The following is a 10287-nucleotide window of genomic DNA, read 5'->3' on the forward strand; positions in this document are numbered from 1 at the left end:
GACAAATACGAGGGGGCTTGGGATAGAATGGCAGCATCTCCAGAGGGACAGCCGCAATTCGTTCAATAGCCCCCAGCCGCTGTGCTCTGTGATGATGCTCCATTCACTGTGATTGGGTATATGAGTAGGAAAGGTTTAGAGGGTTATGGGCGAACAGCTGGCAAATGGGGCTCCATCGATTTAATATCCCCAGTTGGCAGGGGCGTTTTGGACATCTGTTTCTGTGCTGTATATCTCTATTATACGAATAAATTAAAATATGAATCTCTTTTATTGAGAGTTACAGAAGATGAGATAATTACCTTGGAGCTGAAACGTTTAAGCAGTGATTTTAACTAGGGGCAGAGTTGTTTCCAGGCTATTAAATTTACAAAGTCAGAGAGAGAAATCATAACGTTGTCACAATTTTTAGTAAGTACTAAACTTGGCAAATCATGCAAGGTTGAAAGGTGAAGATTATTTTACTCTGTAAAGTCTGAGCATCGGGAACAGTTCTGCATGCAGATTCAGCAGTCATTCTCAAACAGATTTGGAATGTAATTTTTGAATGATAGATTTGGACAGCTATGAACAAATGGAAGGGGAGTCGGGACAGATTTGCAGAATCTCCAGAGGGAGCGAGCACAGCCCCAATGGGCTGAATACCCGCCAGCCCGGTCATCTGTTATACTGCCCCATTCATTGTGAATGATGAAGCACATCTCAGGGCAGAGAGAGGGAGGATCCTACCACTCACCTCACAATGGGGCCCGCTGATTGACGGCAGCGCCAGACCAATAGGAGGTGAGTTGGTGTGGATAACACGTGACCATGAGCTGTGCAGACACAATGCCACTGTGAGGGAAACTCAGTGAATGTGAAGGGAGTGGGAGAGACAGCAGACACTGTATAGAAATGGCGTTAGTGTTAACTGGGAGGGTTTATAAACACATGGTGCAGAAACTCCAGGTAAATTAGAACTAAATGAACTGTGGATGCTGTAAATCAGAAACAACAATCAGAAGATGCTGGAAAAGGTCAGCAGGTCTGGCAGCATCTGTGAAGAGAAATCAGAGTTAACGTTTCGGATCCAGTCAAACTTCCTCAGAACTGATGGTATGAAAATATAGGTTTCTATGCGGAAGGTATATTATACACAGCGAGAAGAACATTTGGATCAAGGAGTCGATAAAGATCTGGCTGGGAGGGTGAATAGATCTTAATGGAGACTGTTCGTGGCTAACCATAGGTATTGTGTAATGGCGAGTTATGTAATGACAAGACCTGGTGTGTAAGTTAGGGGGATAGGACATGAGGGAGTTCAGGCCAGATAACTAGTGAACTCAGTGTTAAGTCCGGAGTGCTGCAGCATTCCCAAGCGCAAAACGAAGTGTTCTTCCAGCTTATGCTGGTCTCCGCTAGAAGACTGCAGTACCCCTGAGTCAGATGTTAGCGAGAGAACAGGGTAGGGTGTTAAAGTGGCAGCAACTCGAAGCTCGGGGTTACTTGCAGACAGAGTACAGATCATCTGATGTAATTTCTGTCAACTCCAAGATGCCGCCATCAAACATTCCACTCCCATCCCTTGTCCACCTTTTGCAGGGACAGTTCCCTCTTGGATACCCTGGTCCACTCCTCATTCACTCCAAACAGGACCCAGCGCCAATCCAGCACATTCCTCTATAACCGCCCAAGGTATAACACGTGCCTTTCTTCTTCTTCAGTATCCAAGAGCCACAACACACCTTCAAGTTGTCTGTCTTTTTAACATACCACTCTGTTCCCTGGCAAACACCTCTGTTTCAGACTTGCTGCAGCATTCCAGTGAAGCTCAGCACAAGCTGGAAACGCCGCACCTAATATTCTGCTTGGGGACAGTGCAGCCTTAAAGACTCAATATCATGTTGAATAATATTAGGCCTTTCTCCTCGCCCCTTACCCAACACACCAGGTCTTGATATCACATAGCCTGCCATTGCACACTCCATATCGAATATTTGCAGGGCCTAAATCCATTACACCATTTGTCCGTTTGATATTAGATGGATATGTTTGATGTGTATTAGCTACACCTCGGTTACAGGAATGGCTAATGTAAAAAAAAAAAATCATGCAACAAAAAACATGATTCCTTGAACCGTCCCGGTAAATCAAATTAAACTGCATTTGCCTTTCTTCAGCCCCTTCTCCCAATTGATCAAGATCCCTTTCCAAACATAGATAATCTTTTTTACGATCCACTTTGACATTTTTTATGTCACGCAAACGAACCATACTTTGTGTATTCTTATTCCAAAATCATCTATATACATGGCAAACAAAAATGGACACGGCACCGATTACAGTGGAACACTGCTGGTCACAGATGTCCAGTCTGAAAAGCAACCCTCCACTATTGCACCGTCTCCTGCTTTTCAGATAATTTTCTATCCAGTTGGCAAGCTGTCCCTGAATCCCATGTGATCGAACTTTACAAATTCGTTTCTCATGCAGAACCTTTTCAAAGGCTTGACGAAAGTCAAAATAAACAATGTCTCATGCTCTGCCGTCATTGAATATTCTTAGTGACTAACTTAAAAAACTCAATCAAGTTTGTGAGACACCCTCTTGCATAACCATACTGAATATCCCTAATCATTCCTTAGATCTCCAAAAATATGCATATCCTAATCTTCAGAATCACCTCCAAAAGGCTCAGAGGTCTACAGTTCCCAGGTTTCTCCTTATATCCTTTTTTTTAAACAAAGGTGCAACATTAGCCACTCTCCAGTCATCAGGCAGCTCACCCGTTGTTGTCAGTTGCACAGATATTTCTCTATGGTGCCCCCAATTTCCTCCCACCCAAACTGTTCCCGTATTATCACTTTAGTTCCTTTCCCGATCTTATGTTCCAAGAAAGTGTCAGGTGTTGCTCGATTTCTGACAGAAATATTGCATATTGATAAAGAATATTGTCTTTAACTCATTTCACAAACTCTGAACCAATCAAAACTTTCACACTATGGTAGTCTTAGTCAATGTTTGAAAAAAATGAATCACCCACTATTACAACATTATTCTGACTTTATATCAGAGATCTCTCTGTCTATCTGTTCCTTGAGTTCTCCCTAAATATTGCAGCGTCTATAGTGCCATTCAACTAAGGTGATTTTTTTTTAATACTTTGAAAACACAATTTCTTTTGAAAAAAAGCTCTGATCCACAATTTAAAAATAGATCTTTTTTGTTTATTCGCTCCGAGAATGTAGGTATTTTCCCAGAAGGCAGTTGAGTCAGCCACATTGCTGTGGGTCTGGAGTCATATGTTGGCTAGACCAGGTGAGGTTGATAGTTTCCTTCCCTAAAGGACATTAGTGGACCAAATGTTTATTTCTTCTAACAATCGACAATCGTTTCATGGTCATCATTATACTTTTCATTCTAGATTTTATTGAATTCAGATGACACCATCAGCCATGTTGGGATTCTAACCCTAAACCTCGGAACATTACACGGACTACTCGTCAGTCAAGAATACCGTTCGGCAATTGCCTCCCTTTTTACTAAGGTTCAAACCAAAAAGGTCTGTCATTCTGCGTGTACAACTTGAGATTACGCACTGAAAGGTCCATGTAGCGGCCTCTCTGAAAGGTCATCTCACAGATGTCTGTATGGGGGGGAGAAAATATTTCACTTTTTTGGATTTTTATTTTATATTTTTGCGAGAAAAGAAACAAAAAATGAATCGAAATAAAAATCTTATATCACAGACATGTAATCCCTGAAACTGGAGGGGGGGGGATTACAGAGATAGGGAGGGATGTGAGACTGGACGGGCATTACAGAGATACGGAGGGCTGTGAGGCGAGAGGGGGATCATTGTCCAAACATCGCCCGTGTACATGGACTGCAGCATTTCAGGAAGGCAGTTTCCTCCACCTTTCTCTAAGTCAAATAAAATGGCCAATAAATACTGGTCTGTGCAGCAAAGGCAACCCTCAGCGAATAACACGACAGCAGTGAACTCTCTCAGCTGACTGGCTATGAAGTTAGAAACCTCTCTGGAAATGGAGCTGCTAGAAAAGAGACACAAAGTGACGTTTCACAACTGCTCTCAGAAAGACCTCCATCTCAGAACTACTTCCAGCCGGGGATCATCTCAGTGGGTATCAATCTTTTAAAATCTTATTCTGTTTTAGTTTGATCCGTCTACAGTAGTGAGTAAAGTGATGGTTTCTTTTTAATATGTCTTACGGTTTCTTGATTGCATTTTTAAAATTTAAAACATAGGCATTAAGTTAGTCTCGGACAGTATTTTGTAGATCAGTAAGATTATGTCTATTTCTGGATTTGTAGATTGTTAACACTGAGAGATGGCCTGTTTCGAGTGACATGCTGCTCCTGTCGGATGTGTGAGATTAAGGAAAGTTTCAATGATCCTGATGATTATATCTGAAGGAGGTGTGATTGCAAGTCGTATCATATTTCATGGATTGGTTGGGGATGGATTAAATGATTTGGAGACGCCAATGTTAGACTGGGGTAGATAGAGTTAAAAATCAGACAACACCAGGATATAGTTAAACAGATTTATTTGGAAGCACGAGCTTTCATTGCGCTGTTCCTTCATCAGATGATTGTGGAGTGATTGCAAGCAGTTAGGAATTGACAAGAGCCGGGGGTGTCATAGGTGGCATTCTCAGGATGGTGGGATACTACAGATACGGTCAGGTAGACGGGTTACCTTCACGAAATGTACAAGGGCTAGGCAGGTAATGCAGGAGTCTCCTGTGCCTGTCCTCAACTCAAAAAAGTATTCTGGTTTGCAAATGTAGTGGTTAATAGACGTTCAGGGAAATGTAGCACTAGCAGCCAAGTTACTGGTGCTGAAACTGGCTCTACTCTAATGTGAGGTATATCAGGTTCCAGATAATCAATTGTGATTGGGGACTCTCTAACAAGGGACACAGACTGCCGTTTCTGAAGCTGACAGTGAGACATCAGAATGTGGTGGTGCCTGCCTCATGTCAAGATCAAGGATGCCTCAGATTGGGAGCAAAATATATTCAAAGCGGAGAATCATCAGTGGGAGGTCAATGACAGAGGAAGGGGGTCCTGATGAGAGAATACAGGAAATCATGTTGGAGGTTTAATAAAAACAGGTTCTCAAGGATAGTAATATCTAGATTACTCCTGGTGCAACACGCTAGTGAGAGTAGGAACAGCAGGATGGAGGAGATGAATGTGTGGCGAAGGAGCTGTTGCAGGGGAGAAGGAATGACATATTTGGATCATGGGAACTTCTTCTGGGATATATCTGACTTACACAGCAAGGGCAGATTGCACCTGCACTGGAAGGGGACTAAAATCCAGGCAGGGAGGTTTGCTGGTTCTGCTCAGGAGGCATTAAACCAGTGATGGAGTAGGGGTAAACCCAAAGAGACAGAGAGAAATGACTTACATGTGAGGCTGGTACTGTTCAGAGGCCATACAAGGAAGAGCAAGCCACAGAATGAGGTGCGACTGACCAGTTACACTGCTTTTATTTCAGTGCAAGAGTCTTGACCAGTCAGGCAGATGAGCGCAGGTTATGGTTTTGAACATAGCACTTGGATATTATCGCAACTACAAAGGCATGACTCGGGGGTGGATAGGACTAGCAGCTCAATGTTCCAAGACATAAATGTTATAGCAAGGATAGAAAGGGAGGACAGAGCAGGGGGAGTGGCGTTTTTGCTTAGGGATAACATTATGGCTGGAATTTGGGAGGACATTCCTGGGAGCCCATCCAGGTACGTTATCTGATTGGAACGGAGAAATAAAAAAAGGTGATGACCTCCTTATTGGGATTGTTCGATCGCGACCAACTCTCATCCCACCCACCCCCAACACCCCCCCCCCCCCCCCGCCAAACAGTCAGCGGGGTATTGACAAACAAATTTACCGGAAGACCTCAGTTATCTGAAAGAATAATGTGATTGTAATGATAAGGAGTTTTCACTTTCCGAACTAAGCCTCTGAATCCTGTTAAGGACTTGGAAAGTAAGGTGTTTGTTCAGTGGATACGAGAAAATTTTTGGTTCATATTGTAGGAAGGAACAAAACTTAACCTTGTTTTTTTCATTTATTCACAGGATGAGGACGTCACTGGCTGGGTCAGCATTTATTTTCCTTCCCTTTTTATCCAGAAGGCAGTTGAAGAATACCACGTTGCTATAGGTCAGGAGTCACATGTAAGCCAGATCAGATAAGGTTGGCAGATTCCTTCCTTGAGCGGCATTAGACAATGACTTATATACATGACTTGGATGTGAATATATGTGGTATGATCAGTCGGTTACAGATTATATCAAAATTGGAGGTGTAGTGGACTGTGATGAAAGTTAGTTCAGATACAACAGGATATTGATCAGGTGGGCCAATGGACTGTGAAATGGAAGACGGAGCTCAATTTAGATAAATTTAAGCTGTTGCATTTTGGAAAGGCAAACCAGGGTCGGATTTATGCAATCGATGGTAAGGTCCTGGCGAGTTCTGCTGAACAAAAAGACCATGGAGTGCAGGTTCATTTTTTCTTGAAAGTAGAGTTGCAGTTCGGCAGGGGATTCAAGGCAGCATTTGGTACCCTTATGTGTATTGGTCAATACATTGAATACAGAAGTCGTGACGTCATATTGTGGCTGAAAAGAACATTGATTAAGCCACTTCTGGAATTCTATGTTAAGTTCCAATTTCCCAGTTCTCGGAAGGATGGTGTGAAATGTGAAAGGGATCAGACAAGACATTGCCAGGGATGAAGGATTTGTGCGACATGGAAAGGCTGAATAACCTGGGTCTATTTTCTCTGGAGAGTCAAAGACTGAAAGGTGACCTAATGGAGACTTATAAATTCATGAGGGGCATGGATAAGGTGAACAGCCGGGGTATTTTATCCCCAGGGTGTGGGGGGGGGGGTCCAAACAAGAGCAAAGGCGTTAAAGTTGAGAGGGAAAAGCTTTAAAAGAGATTTAAGGGACATCGCTTTCAAGCTGAGTGTGGTCTATGTATAGAGTGAGCTACCAGATCAAGTAGTGGAGGCTGATACAATTACAACATTTAAAAGGCATCCGATTCGGTTTATGAATACGAATGGGTTCGAGGGATATGGACCAATAGCTGGCAAATGGTACTCCATTTGCTTAGGATTTCTAGTTGGCTTGGACGAATTGTGCTGTACTTCTGTATGACACTAATAAATTAAAATAATCTGTATTCCTCTTTAATGGAGAGCCAGCAGAAGCACAGATAATTGTCCTTAGAGCTGAGAAGGTTAAGCCGTGATTTCGACCAGGTGCAGATTTGTTTCCAGGATATTTAATTTGCAGACAGAGAGGAATTGTTAACACTGACACAATATTTAGAAACTACTTTCAGATAATTGACAAATAATGCAGGGTTAAAATGTGAAGATTATTTTACTCAGTAAGTTCTGAGCATCTGGAACAGTCAGAATAGCAGCTGGAGACAGATTCAGCAGTTATTCTCAAACAGATTTGGAATTCTCATTTTTAAGGAACGATTTGGAGGGCTATGGGCAAATGGCAGGGGAATTGCGAGAGCTTTTCAGCAACTCCAGACGGGGAGAAAACAGCCCCAATGTGTTGTATAGTCCCCTAACCCCTGTGCTCTGTCCTACTGCCCCATTTCAACAACGAAGCTCATTGCAGGGCAGAGAGAAGGACGATCCCACCACTCACCTCACAATGGTGCCCGGCTGATTGACAGCAGCTCACCAACGAAGAGAAGGAGAGTTGGTGTGGCCCTGCAGTCAATGAGAGTGAACAGCATGACACGTGACCATGATCTGACCAGGTGCAGAGTCACTGAGGGGGCACTCAGTGAGTGTGAAGGGAGTGGGAGAGACTGCAGAGACGGTGACGGACACTGCTACACATGATTTACAAACTCCCAGTAAATTAAAACAAAAAGAACTGTGACTGCTGTAATCAGAAACAACAACCAGGAGGTTCTGGAAAAGGTCAGCAGTTCTAGCAACATATGTGAAGAGAAATCAAAGATAAAGTTTCAGATCTCAGTGATCCTGAGCTGATGTTACCAGAAAATAAATATTGGTTTATATGCAGAGGGTGGGGTGGGGGCGGATAGAAGGAATAAAGGATAGGTGGGGATAGAGCGGTAAGAATGGGTGTGTAAAGGAATGGATAATGATGTGGCGGGGAGGGTGAATAGCTGTTAATGGAGAGTGTTAGTGGCTAACCATAGGTAGTGTGTAATGGCAGGCTGCGATACGAAGGTGTGGTGTGTGGGTAGTGGGCTAGGACAAGGGGTTGTTAACCTACTGTTAGCCACGAACTGTCTCCATTGTAATCTATTCCCCACCTACATCACTCCAAGATTGGAGCTGCCGAGGACACAATCTTCTGGGATATCCTCCCTAACCGATCTGACCTCCTTTCAGATGAATTTTAAATCGTCCCCTTTAATCAACATTTCACTTATTCATGAAGCACTTTCGGAGATTCGTCAATGTCGAAAGCTCCATACAATGCAAGTAGTTGTTGTTATTTTCTGACAATGGGAGAAACAGGAATGAACCTTCTCTCTTCTACCTGATGAACAGGAGTAAAGCAAAAGCGCTGTGCATGCAACAGCCAACAATGGACCACGGGTGATTGATGTCAGCGCGGGACCAATAAGAGGACAGGGCGCTGGATTAGAGCGCCAAACAATCGGAGTGAATGAGGGATGGGGCTATACTTGACCACATGATCAGCCTCGTGAGCAGCACAGTATTGTTGTGAACAAGGCATTGGGAATGTGAATGTGCAGAACACGCAAAAGGTAAGAAATGAACAGCAGGAAGAGGGAGGGAAATGGTGTTGGTATGTGCTCAGAAGTTACTACAACTTAGAGCACATTGGAAAACACAAATTTGAAAATCCAAGGCCTGTGTTTGCCTCAGATGGCAATAGGCCCGAGTGAGCGCCGGAATCTTTACTGGAGGGTAGTGATCCTCGGCTGTCAAGTTTGTGAAGGGCAAGCTGCAGCAGGACGGATGCGGAGCCTTCCCTGGCAGGGAGTGATAGTGCAGGATTTACACAGAGTCAGGATGTTTTCAAACTCCAAGAGCGTGATGCTGGAAAGCACAGCAGGTCAAGCAGCTGCCGATCGGTGGGAAGGAAAATGGACTGGAAAGACATGTCAAGAGGGCGATGTCAAGTTGGAAAGTTGTGTAAGATGAAGTGAGGCGAGGGGAAATGTGGAAACTGTGCAAATCCAAATTGATGCCATGTCATTGGAGGGTACCAAGGGCGGAAATTGAGGCATTCTTCCTCCAGGCATCATATGCTTTGTATTTGGGTGTGGAGGAGGCCCAGGAGCTAAATGTCTTTGGTGATGTGCGAGGGGATGTTAGAGTCTTCGGACGCAACGTGTTGGCTTGATTAGTGCTTTACTGTTACTTTCACAGAACTTTTATAAATGAGTCTTCCACTGCTGCTCAGCCTCTGAGCATTTGCTGCTATCTTAACGGATTACAGTTTCAACAATATCTGTAACGATCAATAATTCGTTTTTTCCAAAAAAGAGGATTTTCTTTCCATTTCTGACTGTCAAATTCTGCACCATTTTCATTCACTATAATTCATTTTGCAGTCCCTTAAACATCAGCTGTGTTTCTCCCTCCACAAATACCAATGATCAATGCCACGGTTGCCTGTGGAAAATGTGTTGTTTGACTTCCTTGTACTGCTGCAGTTCCTGCGGTGAAGTTGTTCCCAAAATTTCGTTCGCTCAAAGATGTTACAGATTATTCACTCAGAAGAGGTGACAACATGTGTGCAAATCAAAACAGTTTGTACTTTTGCTATTTTTATAACTTCTGACACAAGAGATATTAGGGCGGTGATCAAAAACATTGCCAAATAAGCAGGAATTCAGGATTAGCTTCAAGGAGGAAAGCACACCTGAGAGCGTGAGGGTGGGAATTCCAGACCGTGTTGCCTTGGCGACAGTAGAAAGAGCCAGGCAGGTGGAGAAATGCATAAACATGGTTGGGAAACTGAAAGAAAATAAGTTGTCGAGATCTCAAATGTTGTGTGGTGCAGGTAGATCGCAATGTTCACAGCGAAGAATTAAATCAAGGGTGAGAATTTTAAGTTCTTGTTGCTTATGAATAGGAACCTTTTGTTGGATCAACAAGTTTTGGTACAAGTGAGCACTTGGGCAGCAGAGGTTTAGATTTCCTTGAGGTTACATGTAAGTTGAATGTGAGAGTCTGGCCAGGAGTGTGTTTGGATAATAAAGTCTGGAGATAACATTGGGATGGAT

Source organism: Chiloscyllium punctatum, chromosome 31 (genome assembly GCF_047496795.1).
Source record: "Chiloscyllium punctatum isolate Juve2018m chromosome 31, sChiPun1.3, whole genome shotgun sequence".
Taxonomy (NCBI): Eukaryota; Metazoa; Chordata; class Chondrichthyes; order Orectolobiformes; family Hemiscylliidae; genus Chiloscyllium; species Chiloscyllium punctatum.